This window comes from Bufo gargarizans, chromosome 1 (genome assembly GCF_014858855.1).
Source record: "Bufo gargarizans isolate SCDJY-AF-19 chromosome 1, ASM1485885v1, whole genome shotgun sequence".
Classification (NCBI taxonomy): Eukaryota; Metazoa; Chordata; class Amphibia; order Anura; family Bufonidae; genus Bufo; species Bufo gargarizans.
In genome coordinates this window covers 713,200,148-713,218,079 of record NC_058080.1, presented here as the reverse complement: position 1 = coordinate 713,218,079, position 17,932 = coordinate 713,200,148, and the positions used below count along the sequence as shown (strand labels likewise).

Below are 17,932 nucleotides of genomic sequence, written 5' to 3'. Positions count from 1 at the left end.
TTATCCATATGAGTTTTCCCCAGGACTAAAGGGGCCTTCCTGCAACCTTATAGGTTGAAGTGATTGAAAAACATAACAATATCTAAAAATGAAAGCACACGTTAGAACGTAAAGAAATATTTATTTACAATGTTGATGAACAAATATGCCTTTAAGGCAATTTTTTTTTGTTGTTTATGGAGGTCCAGCAACTCCTGGAAGCCCTTACGGTGCAGCTCCTCCAGCTGATGCACCTTCTTATCCAGATGCCGCTGCTGCTGATGTAACCTCCTTTGCTGCTTCCGTATTATCTTTTGCTGGGTGCTGATTTCTAGCATTGCCCTTTGGGCGGCCTGCTGCAGCTGCATAATTTATTTTATTTTATTTACCGAATACTTTTAGGAGTAAACATTTTTTTTCAATTACTTTCAATTAAGATTAAGAGGCAATTAGTGCATTGTGTGTAGTTTTTGTTAAAGAACTGACGATTTACATTACAATTTGTTGTTTAATGATATTTATGATGATTATATAGTTTGTTAGATAGTGATAGTTCAGTATAGTATAATGTTATTCAGTTGGTTAGTTAGCGATAGTTCAGTACAGTATAATTGTATTTAGTTGGTTAGTTTGTGATAGTTATGTAGAGTATAATGTAATTTAGTTGTTTAGGTAATGGTTTTTATGTAGATTACATAGTTAGTGTCCAGTATTGTTGTTTTCTATTACTGTAGTGTGTGTTGTCCCCTAATTTTTGGCCCTTTGTTTCTGTACATGTTATGGATACAGAATTATATTGCTGTGTGCGCATATTTACCCTCTTGGCAGGGGCTAGTGACAACCTTCTCCTCCTCCTCTTCTTTATCATCAGGAGCTGGGGGAGGGGAATGCGGCTGCAAAGAGGGACCAGCCTCTTCGGCCTTCACCCTTACCGTTTTGACAACATCAAGTGGTGGTGGAGCATCTGCATGCTGGGAGGGTCCAGCATGCTCTCCTTCCTCCTCCTCCTCCTCCTCCTCCAATGCTGAGACCACAACCACCACCATATCCTCTGTAGAAGGCTTGCGCTGTACAGAGTGAACTACAACCCCTATAATCACACAATGTTTAGAATTTAGACAAACAACTCAGAACTCATAACAAATGCAAATTCACCCCTTAATGACCAAGCCATTTTTCTTCTTTCTGCCCAGGCCATTTTGAGCAAATCTAACATGTATCACTTTAAAACACTTTTACTTATCCAGGCCATTATGAGATTGTTTTCTTGTCACATATTGTATTTCATGACAATGGAAAAATTCTGTCACAAAATTTCATTAGTATTTTTTAATAAAATACAAAATTTGCCAAATATTTGATCACTTGGTTATACGCTTTTTCTGATGTAAGGTGTCAAATTTTTTTATTTTTTAACACAGTTTTTTTTTTTTTTACGGTGTTCATCTGAGGGGTTAGGTCATGTGTAGAGTTGAGCGAACACCTGGATGTTCGGGTTCGAGAAGTTCGGCCGAACATCCCGGAAATGTTCGGGTTCGGGATCCGAACCCGATCCGAACTTCGTCCCGAACCCGAACCCCATTGAAGTCAATGGGGACCCGAACTTTTCGGCACTAAAAAGGCTGTAAAACAGCCCAGGAAAGAGCTAGAGGGCTGCAAAAGGCAGCAACATGTAGGTAAATCCCCTGCAAACAAATGTGGATAGGGAAATGAATTAAAATAAAAATTAAATAAATAAAAATTAACCAAAATCAATTGGAGAGAGGTTCCATAGCAGAGAATCTGGCTTCCCGTCACCCACCACTGGAACAGTCCATTCTCAGATATTTAGGCCCCGGCACCCAGGCAGAGGAGAGAGGTCCCGTAACAGAGAATCTGTCTTCATGTCAGCAGAGAATTAGTCTGCATGTCATAGCAGAGAATGAGGCTTCACGTCAGCCACCACTGCAACAGTCCATTGGCATATATTTAGGCCCAGCACCCAGGCAGAGGAGAGAGGTCCCGTAACAGACAATCTGGCTTCATGTCAGCAGAGAATCAGTCTGCATGTCATAGCAGAGAATCAGGCTTCACGTCACCCACCACTGCAACAGTCCATTGTCATAAATTTAGGCCCAGCACTAGTGTTGAGCGGCATGTCCCATATTCGAATTCGCGAAATTTTGTGAATATTCGAAAGAATATTCATAAAATATTCGCGATTATTCAAATTCGTTATTATTTCGCATATGCGATAATTCGAATTTTCGCATCGCATAATACATATGCTATGCAAAATTCACATGTGCGCTAATGAAATCGCCTTACGAAGATTCGCAACTCAATTCAATCACTAATGTATGAATGCAATGCCCTTTGCCTCTGTTCTGGGACAAGTGTAGATATTCGCATGTGCGCTAATAAAATCGCCTTACGAAGATTCGCACCTCAATCACTTTCTAGGGAATGTGAGACTTTTGGGAATCAATCGAGATACAGTGGGGGGTGATGACAGTAGTTGACAGAGTACAGATCAATGTAATCTGTAAGGTGGAAAGTAAAATAAAAAATACGAATTTTCGTTAATCGAATTTTACGAAGTTCTACGTATTCGCGAATATGGTGCTATACTATATGAATGCACAGGCCTTTGCCTCTCTGTTCTGGGGACAAGTGTAGATATTTGCATTTGCGTTAATAAAATCGCCTTACGAAGATTCGCAGCTCAATTCAATCACTAATGTATGAATGCAAAGCCCTTTGCCTCTGTTCTGGGACAAGTGTAGATATTCGCATGTGCGCTAATAAAATCGCCTTACGAAGATTCGCAACTCAATTCACTAATGTATGAATGCAAAGCCCTTTGCCTCTGTTCTGGGACGTGCCGATATTCGCATGTGCGCTAATAAAATCGCCTTACGAAGATTCGCGCCTCAATCACTTTCTAGGCAATGTGAGTAAGATCTGAGCTGTTGGACCTTTGGGAAACAATCAATTATATGTGTACTGTAATTTTGTGGGGGGGGGGGAAAAAACAAAAAACGAATATTCGTTTTTACGAATATATAGCACTATATTCGAAATATTCGCGAAATCACGAAGTTGCGATATTCGCGAAAAAAATTTGCTTTTCGAATATTCGCGCTCAACACTACCCAGCACCCAGGCAGAGGAGAGAGGTCCCGTAACAGACAATCTGGCTTCATGTCAGCAGAGAATCAGTCTGCATGTCATAGCAGAGAATGAGGCTTCACGTCAGCCACCACTGCAACAGTCCATTGGCATATATTTAGGCCCAGCACCCAGGCAGAGGAGGGAGGTCCCGTAACAGAGAATCTGTCTTCATGTCAGCAGAGAATTAGTCTGCATGTCATAGCAGAGAATGAGGCTTCACGTCAGCCACCACTGCAACAGTCCATTGGCATATATTTAGGCCCAGCACACACACAGGCAGAGGAGAGAGGTCCCGTAACAGAGAATCTGGCTTCATGTCAGCAGAGAATTAGTCTGCATGTCATAGCAGAGAATGAGGCTTCACGTCAGCCACCACTGCAACAGTCCATTGGCATATATTTAGGCCCAGCACCCAGGCAGAGGAGGGAGGTCCCGTAACAGAGAATCTGTCTTCATGTCAGCAGAGAATTAGTCTGCATGTCATAGCAGAGAATGAGGCTTCACGTCAGCCACCACTGCAACAGTCCATTGGCATATATTTAGGCCCAGCACACACACAGGCAGAGGAGAGAGGTCCCGTAACAGAGAATCTGGCTTCATGTCAGCAGAGAATTAGTCTGCATGTCATAGCAGAGAATGAGGCTTCACGTCAGCCACCACTGCAACAGTCCATTGGCATATATTTAGGCCCAGCACACACACAGGCAGAGGAGAGAGGTCCCGTAACAGAGAATCTGGCTTCATGTCAGCAGAGAATCAGTCTGCATGTCATAGCAGAGAATGAGGCTTCACGTCAGCCACCACTGCCACAGTCCATTGGCATATATTTAGGCCCAGCACCCAGGCAGAGGAGGGAGGTCCCGTAACAGAGAATCTGTCTTCATGTCAGCAGAGAATTAGTCTGCATGTCATAGCAGAGAATGAGGCTTCACGTCAGCCACCACTGCAACAGTCCATTGGCATATATTTAGGCCCAGCACCCAGGCAGAGGAGGGAGGTCCCGTAACAGAGAATCTGTCTTCATGTCAGCAGAGAATTAGTCTGCATGTCATAGCAGAGAATGAGGCTTCACGTCAGCCACCACTGCAACAGTCCATTGGCATATATTTAGGCCCAGCACACACACAGGCAGAGGAGAGAGGTCCCGTAACAGAGAATCTGGCTTCATGTCAGCAGAGAATCAGTCTGCATGTCATAGCAGAGAATGAGGCTTCACGTCAGCCACCACTGCAACAGTCCATTGGCATATATTTAGGCCCAGCACACACACAGGCAGAGGAGAGAGGTCCCGTAACAGAGGATCTGGCTTCATGTCAGCAGAGAATCAGTCTGCATGTCATAGCAGAGAATCAGGCTTCACGTCAGCCACCACTGCAACAGTCCATTGTCATAAATTTAGGCCCAGCACCCAGGCAGAGGAGAGAGGTCCCGTAACAGAGAATCTGGCTTCATGTCAGCAGAGAATCAGTCTTCATATCATAGCAGAGAATCAGGCTTCACGTCACCCACCACTGTAAGAGTCAATTTTCATAAATTTAGGCCCAGAACCCAGGCAGAGGAGAAAGGTCCCGTAACAGACAATCTGGCTTCATGTCAGCAGAGAATCAGTCTTCATATCATAGCAGAGAATCAGGCTTCACGTCACCCACCACTGTAAGAGTCAATTTTCATAAATTTAGGCCCAGAACCCAGGCAGAGGAGAAAGGTCCCGTAACAGACAATCTGGCTTCATGTCAGCAGAGAATCAGTCTTCATATCATAGCAGAGAATCAGGCTTCACGTCACCCACCACTGCAACAGTCCATTGGCATATATTTAGGCCTAGCACACAGGCAGAGCAGAGAGGTCCCGTAACAGACAATCTGGCTTCATGACAGCAGAGAATCAGTCTGCATGTCATAGCAGAGAATCAGGCTTCACGTCAGCCACCACTGCAACAGTCCATTGTCATAAATTTAGGCCCAGCACCCAGGCAGAGGAGAGAGGTCCCGTAACAGAGGATCTGGCTTCATGTCAGCAGAGAATCAGTCTGCATGTCATAGCAGAGAATGAGGCTTCATGTCACCCACCACTGCAACAGTCCATTGGCATATATTTAGGCCTAGCACACAGGCAGAGCAGAGAGGTCCCGTAACAGACAATCTGGCTTCATGACAGCAGAGAATCAGTCTGCATGTCATAGCAGAGAATCAGGCTTCACGTCAGCCACCACTGCAACAGTCCATTGGCATATATTTAGGCCTAGCACACAGGCAGAGGAGAGAGGTCCCGTAACAGACAATCTGGCTTCATGTCAGCAGAGAATCAGTCTGCATGTCATAGCAGAGAATGAGGCTTCACGTCAGCCACCACTGCAACAGTCCATTGTCATAAATTTAGGCCCAGCACCCAGGCAGAGGAGAGAGGTCCCGTAACAGACAATCTGGCTTCATGTCAGCAGAGAATCAGTCTGCATGTCATAGCATAGAATCAGGCTTCATGTCAGCCACCACTGCAACAGTCCATTGGCATATATTTAGGCCTAGCACACAGGCAGAGGAGAGGTTCATTCAACTTTGGGTAGCATCGCAATATAATGGTAAAATGAAAATAAAAATAGGATTGAATGAGGAAGTGCCCTGGAGTCCAATAATATATGGTTATGGGGAGGTAGTTAATGTCTAATCTGGACAAGGGACGGACAGGTCCTGTGGGATCCATGCCTGGTTCATTTTTATGAACGTCAGCTTGTCCACATTGGCTGTAGACAGGCGGCTGCGTTTGTCTGTAATGACGCCCCCTGCCGTGCTGAATACACGTTCAGACAAAACGCTGGCTGCCGGGCAGGCCAGCACCTCCAAGGCATAAAAGGCTAGCTCTGGCCACGTGGACAATTTAGAGACCCAGAAGTTGAATGGGGCCGAACCATCAGTCAGTACGTGGAGGGGTGTGCACACGTACTGTTCCACCATGTTAGTGAAATGTTGCCTCCTGCTAACACGTTGCGTATCAGGTGGTGGTGCAGTTAGCTGTGGCGTGTTGACAAAAGTTTTCCACATCTCTGCCATGCTAACCCTGCCCTCAGAGGAGCTGGCCGTGACACAGCTGCCTTGGCGACCTCTTGCTCCTCCTCTGCCTTGGCCTTGGGCTTCCACTTGTTCCCCTGTGACATTTGGGAATGCTCTCAGTAGCGCGTCTACCAACGTGCGCTTGTACTCGCGCATCTTCCTATCACGCTCCAGTGCAGGAAGTAAGGTGGGCACATTGTCTTTGTAGCGTGGATCCAGCAGGGTGGCAACCCAGTTGTCCGCACAGGTTAAAATGTGGGCAACTCTGCTGTCGTTGCGCAGGCACTGCAGCATGTAGTCGCTCATGTGTGCCAGGCTGCCCAGGGATAAGGACAAGCTGTCCTCTGTGGGAGGCGTATCGTTATCGTCCTGCCTTTCCCCCCAGCCACGCACCAGTGATGGACCCGAGCTGCGTTGGGTGCCACCCCGCTGTGACCATGCTTCATCCTCATCCTCCTCCACCTCCTCCTCATCCTCGTCCTCCTCGTCCTCCAGTAGTGGGCCCTGGCTGGCCACATTTGTACCTGGCCTCTGCTGTTGCCAAAAACCTCCCTCTGAGTCACTTCGAAGAGACTGGCCTGAAAGTGCTAAAAATGACCCCTCTTCCTCCTCCTCCTCCTCCTCCTCCTGGGCCACCTCCTCTTCCATCATCGCCCTAAGTGTTTTCTCAAGGAGACATAGAAGTGGTATTGTAACGCTGATAACGGTGTCATCGCCACTGGCCATGTTGGTGGAGTACTCGAAACAGCGCAACAGGGCACACAGGTCTCGCATGGAGGCCCAGTCATTGGTGGTGAAGTGGTGCTGTTCTGTAGTGCGACTGACCCGTGCGTGCTGCAGCTGAAACTCCACTATGGCCTGCTGCTGCTCGCACAGTCTGTCCAGCATGTGCAAGGTGGAGTTCCACCTGGTGGGCACGTCGCATATGAGGCGGTGAGCGGGAAGGCCGAAGTTACGCTGTAGCGCAGACAGGCGAGCAGCAGCAGGATGTGAATGCCGGAAGCGCGAACAGACGGCCCGCACTTTATGCAGCAGCTCTGACATGTCGGGGTAGTTGTGAATGAACTTCTGCACCACCAAATTCAGCACATGCGCCAAGCAAGGGATGTGCGTCAAATTGGCTAGTCCCAGAGCTGCAACGAGATTTCGCCCATTATCACACACCACCAGGCCGGGCTTGAGGCTCACCGGCAGCAACCACTCGTCGGTCTGTTGTTCTATACCCCGCCACAACTCCTGTGCGGTGTGGGGCCTGTCCCCCAAACATATGAGTTTCAGAATGGCCTGCTGACGTTTACCCCGGGCTGTGCTGAAGTTGGTGGTGAAGGTGTGTGGCTGACTGGATGAGCAGGTGGAAGAAGAGGAGGAGGAAGCCGAGAAGGAGGAGGTGGCAACAGGAGGCAAAGAATGTTGCCCTGCGATCCTTGGCGGCGGAAGGACGTGCGCCAAACAGCTCTCCGCCTGGGGCCCAGCTGCCACTACATTTACCCAGTGTGCAGTTAGGGAGATATAGCGTCCCTGGCCGTGCTTACTGGTCCACGTATCTGTGGTTAGGTGGACCTTGCCACAGATGGCGTTGCGCAGTGCACACTTGATTTTATCGGATACTTGGTTGTGCAGGGAAGGCACGGCTCTCTTGGAGAAGTAGTGCCGGCTGGGAACAACATACTGTGGGACAGCAAGCGACATGAGCTGTTTGAAGCTGTCTGTGTCCACCAGCCTAAATGACAGCATTTCATAGGCCAGTAGTTTAGAAATGCTGGCATTCAGGGCCAGGGATCGAGGGTGGCTAGGTGGGAATTTACGCTTTCTATCAAATGTTTGTGAGATGGAGAGCTGAACGCTGGCGTGTGACATGGTTGAGACGCTTGGTGACGGAGGTGGTGGTGGTGGTGTTGGTGGTACATCCCCTGTTTGCTGGGCGGCAGGTGCCAACGTTCCTCCAGAGGCGGAGGAAGAGGCCGAGGCGGCAGCAGCAGAATAGGCCGAGGCGGCAGCAGCAGAAGAGGTAGCAGGGGGAGCCTGAGTGACTTCCTTGGTTTTAAGGTGTTTACTCCACTGCAGTTCATGCTTTGCATGCAGGTGCCTGGTCATGCAGGTTGTGCTCAGGTTCAGAACGTTAATGCCTCGCTTCAGGCTCTGATGGCACAGCGTGCAAACCACTCGGGTCTTGTCGTCAGCACATTGTTTGAAGAAGTGCCATGCCAGGGAACTCCTTGAAGCTGCCTTTGGGGTGCTCGGTCCCAGATGGCGGCGGTCAGTAGCAGGCGGAGTCTCTTGGCGGCGGGTGTTCTGCTTTTGCCCACTGCTCCCTCTTTTGCTACGCTGTTGGCTCGGTCTCACCACTGCCTCTTCCTCCGAACTGTGAAAGTCAGTGGCACGACCTTCATTCCATGTGGGGTCTAGGACCTCATCGTCCCCTGCATCGTCTTCCACCCAGTCTTGATCCCTGACCTCCTGTTCAGTCTGCACACTGCAGAAAGACGCAGCAGTTGGCACCTGTGTTTCGTCATCATCAGAGACATGCTGAGGTGGTATTCCCATGTCCTCATCATCAGGAAACATAAGTGGTTGTGCGTCAGTGCATTCTATGTCTTTCACCGCTGGGGAAGGGCTAGGTGGATGCCCTTGGGAAACCCTGCCAGCGGAGTCTTCAAACAGCATAAGAGACTGCTGCATAACTTGAGGCTGAGACAGTTTCCCTGGTATGCATGGGGGTGATGTGACAGACTGATGGGGTTGGTTTTCAGGCGCCATCTGTGCGCTTTCTGCAGAAGACTGGGTGGGAGATAATGTGAACGTGCTGGATCCACTGTCGGCCACCCAATTGACTAATGCCTGTACCTGCTCAGGCCTTACCATCCTTAGAACGGCATTGGGCCCCACCATATATCGCTGTAAATTCTGGCGGCTACTGGGACCTGAGGTAGTTGGTACACTAGGACGTGTGGATGTGGCAGAACGGCCACGTCCTCTCCCAGCACCAGAGGGTCCACTAACACCACCACGACCATGTCCACGTCCGCGTCCCTTACTAGATGTTTTTCTCATTGTTATGGTTCACCACAACAACAAATATATTATTTGGCCCAATGTATTGTATTCAAATTCAGCGGGATATAAATTTGAGGCCTAGTATTTAGGCGCTGGGTGACCGGTATGGATTTAGTGACAGAATTAGACTTGGAAATTCACAGAAGCGTGTGTGTGTGAAGTTATTCTGAATGACCCAATGTGCACCTTGAATATTATATACCCTTTTAGGGATAGATTTCAAATAGCTCTGATATAGCAGAAACCACTAAATTATGAAATTGCTAAATTGGGAATTGTATTTCAACCCAGAACAAGAAATGTGCTTGAACGGACACTAAATAACTCGCCCAGCTACAGCACTAAGGACAGATTTAGCTGGATATAAATTTGAGGCCTAGTATTTAGGCGCTGCGTGACAGGTATGGGTTTAGTGACAGAATTAGACTTGGAAATACACAGTAGCGGGTGTGTGTGAAGTTATTCTGAATGACCCAATGTGCACCTTGAATATTATATACCCTTTTAGGGATAGATTTCAAATAGCTCTGATATAGCAGAAACCACTAAATTATGAAATTGCTAAATTGGGAATTGTATTTCAACCCAGAACAAGAAATGTGCTTGAACGGACACTAAATAACTCGCCCAGCTACAGCACTAAGGACAGATTTAGCTGGATATAAATTTGAGGCCTAGTATTTAGGCGCTGGGTGACAGGTATGGGTTTAGTGACAGAATTAGACTTGGAAATACACAGTAGCGGGTGTGTGTGAAGTTATTCTGAATGACCCAATGTGCACCTTGAATATTATATACCCTTTTAGGGATAGATTTCAAATAGCTCTGATATAGCAGAAACCACTAAATTATGAAATTGCTAAATTGGGAATTGTATTTCAACCCAGAACAAGAAATGTGCTTGAACGGACACTAAATAACTCGCCCAGCTACAGCACTAGGGACAGATTTAGCTGGATATAAATTTGAGGCCTAGTATTTAGGCGCTGGGTGACAGGTATGGGTTTAGTGACAGAATTAGACTTGGAAATACACAGTAGCGGGTGTGTGTGAAGTTATTCTGAATGACCCAATGTGCACCTTGAATATTATATACCCTTTTAGGGATAGATTTCAAATAGCTCTGATATAGCAGAAACCACTAAATTATGAAATTGCTAAATTGGGAATTGTATTTCAACCCAGAACAAGAAATGTGCTTGAACGGACACTAAATAACTCGCCCAGCTACAGCACTAGGGACAGATTTAGCTGGATATAAATTTGAGGCCTAGTATTTAGGCGCTGCGTGACAGGTATGGGTTTAGTGACAGAATTAGACTTGGAAATACACAGTAGCGGGTGTGTGTGAAGTTATTCTGAATGACCCAATGTGCACCTTGAATATTATATACCCTTTTAGGGATAGATTTCAAATAGCTCTGATATAGCAGAAACCACTAAATTATGAAATTGCTAAATTGGGAATTGTATTTCAACCCAGAACAAGAAATGTGCTTGAACGGACACTAAATAACTCGCCCAGCTACAGCACTAGGGACAGATTTAGCTGGATATAAATTTGAGGCCTAGTATTTAGGCGCTGGGTGACAGGTATGGGTTTAGTGACAGAATTAGACTTGGAAATACACAGTAGCGGGTGTGTGTGAAGTTATTCTGAATGACCCAATGTGCACCTTGAATATTATATACCCTTTTAGGGATAGATTTCAAATAGCTCTGATATAGCAGAAACCACTAAATTATGAAATTGCTAAATTGGGAATTGTATTTCAACCCAGAACAAGAAATGTGCTTGAACGGACACTAAATAACTCGCCCAGCTACAGCACTAAGGACAGATTTAGCGGGATATAAATTTGAGGCCTAGTATTTAGGCGCTGGGTGACCGGTATGGATTTAGTGACAGAATTAGACTGGGATATGGCCAAAAAATAAACAGACTATTGCTGGTTAAATGCACTTGGTGTGACAGCTTCACCCTGATGTAGGCTTTAGCCAAAAAACAACCACACCATTGAGGGTTAAATGCACTTGGTGACAGGCGCAGCTTGCCCCTGATTTAGTATATGGCCAAAAAATGAACAGACTATTGCTGGTTAAATGCACTTGGTGTGACAGCTTCACCCTGATGTAGGCTTTAGCCAAAAAACAACCACACCATTGAGGGTTAAATGCACTTGGTCGCAGCTTGTGCTGGCGCACCACAAGACACAAAATGGCCGCCGATCACCCCAGAAAAATGTGACTGACAAACGGTCTGTGCAGCCTAAAAACAGTGAGCAATTGAGGATCAGCAGCTCAATGATCCACAGCTGCAGATCGATCAGTTAATCAAGTCCTTTGGAGGAGTTAATCTGCCTAATCTCGCCCTACTGTCGCAGCCGCAACCTCTCCCTACGCTAATCAGAGCAGAGTGACGGGCGGCGCTATGTGACTCCAGCTTAAATAGAGGCTGGGTCACATGGTGCTCTGGCCAATCACAGCCATGCCAATAGTAGGCATGGCTGTGATGGCCTCTTGGGGCAAGTAGTATGACGCTTGTTGATTGGCTGCTTTGCAGCCTTTCAAAAAGCGCCAAGAAAGCGTCACAAAAGCGCGAAGAAAGCGACGAACACCGAACCCGAACCCGGACTTTTACGAAAATGTCCGGGTTCGGGTCCGTGTCACGGACACCCCAAAATTCGGTACGAACCCGAACTATACAGTTCGAGTTCGCTCATCCCTAGTCATGTGATATTTTGATACTGCTAGTTATTACGGACGTGGCGATACCGAATATGTATATTTTTTTTGTATTTTATTATTATACTATAATAGCATTATTGAACCAAAATAAATCATGTTTTGATGTCTCCATATTCTGAGAGCCATATTGGTTTTATTTTTTTAGGTAGTGGCTCATTTTTTGCTGGATGAGGTGACGGTTAAATTGGTACTATTTTGGGGGTCATACACCATTTTAATTGCTTTGTGTTTCACTTTTAGTGATGTAAAAAAATGGTTTATTTAGCACAGTTTTTAAACCTATATATTTTTAACTTTTGGGGGTCTGATCCCCTTTACAATGCATTACAATACTTCTGTATTGTAATGCATTGTCTGTAAGTGTATTACCAGTGCAATACAGGGGGCTGGATCTCACAGGCCCTACCAGAAGGCAGCCACAATGCCTAAGGAAGGCTTAGGGCTACCTTCCCTGCCATCGGGTCCCTATCACAGCAGGGCGGGGACCCGATGGACACCCCGCACATGTCTGAAGCTGACCGCAGCCTTGCAGGGGTTAATGCCCATACAGCAGGGGTCCGGCTATCAGTGACTGCCAGACCCCTGCCCCCCATCGGGCGGCCACAGCTCCTGCAACCGCCCGGTCACCATGCAGTACATTTACATCATTGGGCTTTAAGTCACGTCCAGATCTGACGTACATGTATGTCATCGGGAGTTATGGAGTTAAGTGGGGGATGTATCAAATGTAATGATGTACTGGGCCTTTTACTGGAATACAGTATGATGATTGCAATTTATGTATATACTGTATATACACACACACATATATATATATATATATTTCTGTGTATGTAAAACGCACAAAATCAGCCGGTTACATCATACATCTGTACCTCGCTGTGTGTATAAATATATATATATATATATATATATATATACACTCATGGCGAGGTAGAGATGTATGATGTAACCGGCTGATTTTCTACATGTCACACCAGTTAATAAGTAATCATTTGTAAAGGGATAAAATACTTATTTTCATAACTGTATATATACATTACAAAGTGTTGGCGAGAGATACAAAAGTAATGTAAGCATTGCACCTGGGCATTTTCGGTCACGGATATCTCTGATCTGCTCCGAATTCCTCCTATTCAAATCCGACTATTTTTTTATATGGCCATCCTAGGGTGATTGCCCTTAAACTTCCTTAGGAGCTCAGAATGGATCTCCCTCACAATGGCCTGCTTCTCAGCGTGAACCCGGGTTTGGTCATAGCCCCGCTCCAACATGCACTTCAGGATAAAGATGCAAGCATATAATCCCAATTTATTTATTTTTTATACAAGTATTGTAAATAATGTCCTCAGCAAAACATCAAAAAGTATGTCTTTAAAGGGGAAATATTAGATTTAATGTTACCGTTATTAGATGGGATTGTATTGTGATTGTATGTGTGTGGGGTCTGAGCAATTGGATATTGGCCAGCTGAGCAGAGATGTACTTGTCTAGTGAAGTGACAGTACGGTATGGGGTGTATAGCTGGTTCGCCTCCCCATGGTGCATCCTGGGTAACTCTAAATGAACCAGTAAATACTGGGGGTAAGACAAAGAAAGCTTCTCCTGAGTCCTTAGCAACAGGACACAAACTCTAATCTATAGACTGTGTTTGTGTGTGTGTGTGGGGTATATAGTGTGCGGCAGGAAAATGGATGTGCAATGTGCATGTAAGAGATATTTCTATGCTGTCAATTTGTACATTCTACAGACATAGTGCCGTGATGTTACAACAATACTTAGTGCACCAATCAGTAATATCTACTTTAATATCTAAAAAGTAAAGTTATATGTATTGCGGAAAAAAATTGGATCGTATGTGGCAATTTTCGCAATCAAGAATATTTTATAACACTCTATCTGCATATAAAGCGATTGGTCTGACATGCATGTGAAATGTAATCAAAAACACTGGTGTAATGTAAAATTACTTACAGTGATCAGGAGTTCTTCCTCACTGTCTCGAAAACTGCTTTAAACCATCTTTTCCAATCGCCTTAAACTTCGGGTAGTTCGAAAACAGTTCCTAGGCCACGCCCCTTTTCCGCATGCTTTTAAGTAAATTTTACATTGCGATTTTATTAAGGAAAAAAAAAAGTGAACTAAGATAGCGAATTCGCGAATTCACGAATATATGACGAATATAGCATTTCAGTAGCATTTTTTATTGCAATTCAGCATGTTCTAGGTATGATATTTTATCTTTTTTTCCATAATTGTTTAGAATTTCAAAAAGGGACTTTTAAAAATTGTCACCAAAAATCATGTGAAAGAACTCAATAAATACCCTTGAGATGCATGCCAAGTCAGTCACGCATATCTAAAACAAAAGGTGGCGCAGAGTGAAGCAGCAGGAAACCCAGAGCAAAACGATGGAACACCCAAGTGAAGACAAAGAGCTGACATGGAATTCAGGAAATAAACTTCTGGTCCCTTCTGATGAAGGCATACCTACCAACATTTACATACCAAATCATGGGGCAATTTAAAAGGATTTTCCAGGTTCTTCAGGATATCATATCAGTGGGGATCCATGACCCATATTCCTGCCGATCAGCTGTTTTGAGCAGCTGCTGGTGCCAGAAACGATACAGTGGATGTAGCAGGAAGCAGATGGCTTCATCCACTGTAGGGGCTATGCTGGGGTACTGCACCTCAACTCCAATTCAAGTGCAGCTGCTGTATGCCAATACCCGAAATCTAGACAAAGCATTCTACTTTCAGCTCTATGAACTGGTGCCAGTGGATGCCCAAAACAGCTGATCGTGGGGATGCTGGGTGTCAGTACCCTACTTATCAGATATTGATGATCCATCATGAAGATAGGTCATCAGTATCTAAGTCCCAGAAACCATTTAAGCTCTACCTCGAATTCAATCATAAAAACCTAAAAAATTCTGTATTTACCCATTTTACAGTAATAAAGATACAACGTTTTATAGAGAGAATACACTGCTGGACACTCTGCATTGTAACTACATTGTAACTCTCATTGTGCATATTATTTTTTTAATCAATGTTTCCTATCTGTCATGCCAGCTTATATAACTTTTCCCCTCTTTGATCCATTTAAGAACAGCTCTCCGCTCTTTGCAGGCATGTTTAACGTTGTTTCAAATACTTGCAAAGATTGATTTTCCAGATGTGCATCAGCACAGGAAATAATTACACTCCTGATCACTTCCAGCTGCCCAAAAGCCTTGCCAGCGTATTCCCAGGAATGAGAGATTGTTTTGTGTTGCAAGAGCGCGGAGAACACTGTAAACCAATAAAGTGTGACTATACATGCTGTAGAAGGTCCGAAAAAATAAAATTTACTCATTAACTAAAATGAAGCGACGATGAAGCCAATGGCTGTGGTCAAAACTGTGCCAAAAGTCTTTAATGGAAAAAAATATAAAAATATATATATATATATATATATATATATATATATATATATATATAACAAATTTCAAACAATGTTTCTATTTTTTATTAATTATTTTAAATAAATTAAATAATAGTATTTTCCCACACTATGGCAATAATAGCTTTTATAAAATATGTAAATAAATCACTAAATATAATATATAATATAACAAATATAAATAATTTACAATTAATTATTTTGTTACTTTTTGTATTTTTTTTCATTTTCTACCCATAATAGTTTTAATAAAACAAGTAAAATAAAGTTAAATAAAATTACAGTTTTTCTAAAGAAACTGACCTGAGAAATGCATTTTGAGATATAACAGCATAAATTATTTCTCAAGATGTAAAACATCTGGTGCTTCGTTCTAAGTTTCCATTCCACTCGCCCTCAAACTCTAATTCTCACCTAGTCTATGTGTACTAAATTATGGACAGCCAGCTAGACAGATACTACACAAGCATGACAGGTTTTCAATTTCTGTAGCTAATGGCTTTTGTCCAAGGAAAATTATTAAATGTAAATGTAGAAAAGTTTACCCCCAGACAATCAGTCTTAGGAAAAATCTATAACATTTTTTTTGTATGAATTGTAAACATTAACATGAAAATTGGCCTGAATATAATTAAATTCATATGTCCATTAAGTTGTCTTGGCCTGCTCTTAACATCTGTATTTGCTTGAATAAACCTGGGGATTTAAAAGTATTTTGGAATTGAGTCAAGCTGAGGCCTTTATGTGAGAACATAGTAGATTTTAGAGATAGGCAATTATACATGGAATGAATTTTGTCTAGAATGGTTATTTGTTTAGCTGCCAATAGCAACCAATGATGCACTATAGCCAAAAGCATTTACTGCTAAATACCAATACAAAAAAATAGATATAAATAAAAGTTTTATAAAACATTCTCAATTACGCAAAGGCTATCATTACCTCTTCTACTCCTTTACATCAGTTGTTCCATTTTAATGTTTCATTGGTGGCCCATTCTAGTGATAGTGGCATGTAGAGCTCTGTATGCCGTGTCCATGACCAGATTATCCACACAGTCATCATCTGGTATACTGGACATGTCTCTCTTCTGATCCTGTAGAGAAGATTATCTACTTCCACCATTCCTGATGAAAACCACTCAACCACTGCAAAGTTAGGGTTTGTACTAAACTTTGCGAGTTTGGGTACATGCACTCGCACCCAGACTTTTTCACTGAAGTCCGGGTTCGCGTTCAGTGTTTCAGGTGATTTTATTATTTTTTGTTATAATGTAATATTAAGACAGAATGCAAAACAAGTTGGATATTTAGGGGTTAAAAAAAAAAAACTCAGCTCATCCACTTGATTGCGCTGCAGCAGCTTCTTCTATCTTCCCTGAACAGGACCTGCCAAAGGACCTGCGATGTGCGCGATGATGTCCTCGCCTTCTCCCACATGGTGACGTCATTGCGCATATCGCAGGTCCTTTGGCAGGTCCTGTTCAGTGAAGATAGAAGAAGCTGCTGCAGCGCGATCAAGTGGATGAGCTGAGTTTTTTTTTTAACCCCTAAATGGCCATATTGTTTTGCAGTCTTAAGAATCCTATTATTTTCGGATATAAACATGCTATAATAAAAAATAATAAAGTGAAGATCGGGCCCACGATTGGTTCAGTTCAGAGTCAAGTTCGGGTCCCAAACCCAAACTTTGACCGAATCCGGCAAACCCGAACTTCCACGGGTTCACTCATCCCTAGGTTCTGCTTTTCCAAGGCATTGCCTCAGTTATCTATTAGTGAGGTAATAAATGTTCCTCCTTGTAGTCTGTCAAGTAGCAAGCGCAGTAATTTTATGACTTATGAGTGAAGGAATTCTGTTAATTTTACTTTATACTTTGTTAGAAACAGGCAGACAAGTCAATCCTCTCATGGGACTAGAAAGGCAGCTGCAATTCCCAACATCAAGAGGAATCTGAGAAACTTGTTGGAAATGTACATTAATGCAATCATTTATTCAACATATTGAGGATAATATTTACAATGTTTGCTCTCGGTTCTAGTAAATGAACTCAATATTAAGCCATCGTCAACATGCAGGAAAAAAATAAATACCATTTTGTGCCGGGTCTGCACCAGTTTCCCACCGTGGGACTGCATCAGAAAATGTCATTGAACTGTTTTTGGTTTTTATACAAGTAAAAATAATTCTATGTTCAGGAAGATAGGGTTCTAGGGGGTACTGGTTCTCTTTGCAGACTCAGTGGGTGTATGGAAACTTATTGTCAAGGCAATACTCTATGGGGAAAAAAACCAAAGACCCCTCCGAGTAAAGGGCCTTCCATCCGTAGATGTGGTTTTAGGCTTTTTTCCTATAGTTGTAGTGTCGCTCTTCCTTTTCCAAGAGATAATTTGCAGAGGGGAAAGAATGAAGATGGATTTACTGTTGCCATACATCTGTATCATAAAGCATACTTCACACAGAGATACATACAAATATGATTCTTAACAAATATATGTCTCCAG

General features: G+C 43.9%; 1 long non-coding RNA gene across 1 annotated transcript in view; it reads right to left on the bottom strand.

Annotated features, from left to right (window-relative positions):
• Nucleotides 1-989: 989 nt before the first annotated feature.
• The window catches only part of LOC122924828, a 72,024-nt gene continuing 55,081 nt past the window's right edge, over nucleotides 990-17,932 (bottom strand). The window contains exons 3-4 of the long non-coding RNA XR_006387439.1: nucleotides 13,956-14,071; nucleotides 990-1,069 (exon numbers count right to left, since the gene is read on the bottom strand). This is a non-coding gene — a long non-coding RNA (uncharacterized LOC122924828). The remainder of the gene's footprint in view (nucleotides 1,070-13,955; nucleotides 14,072-17,932) is intronic.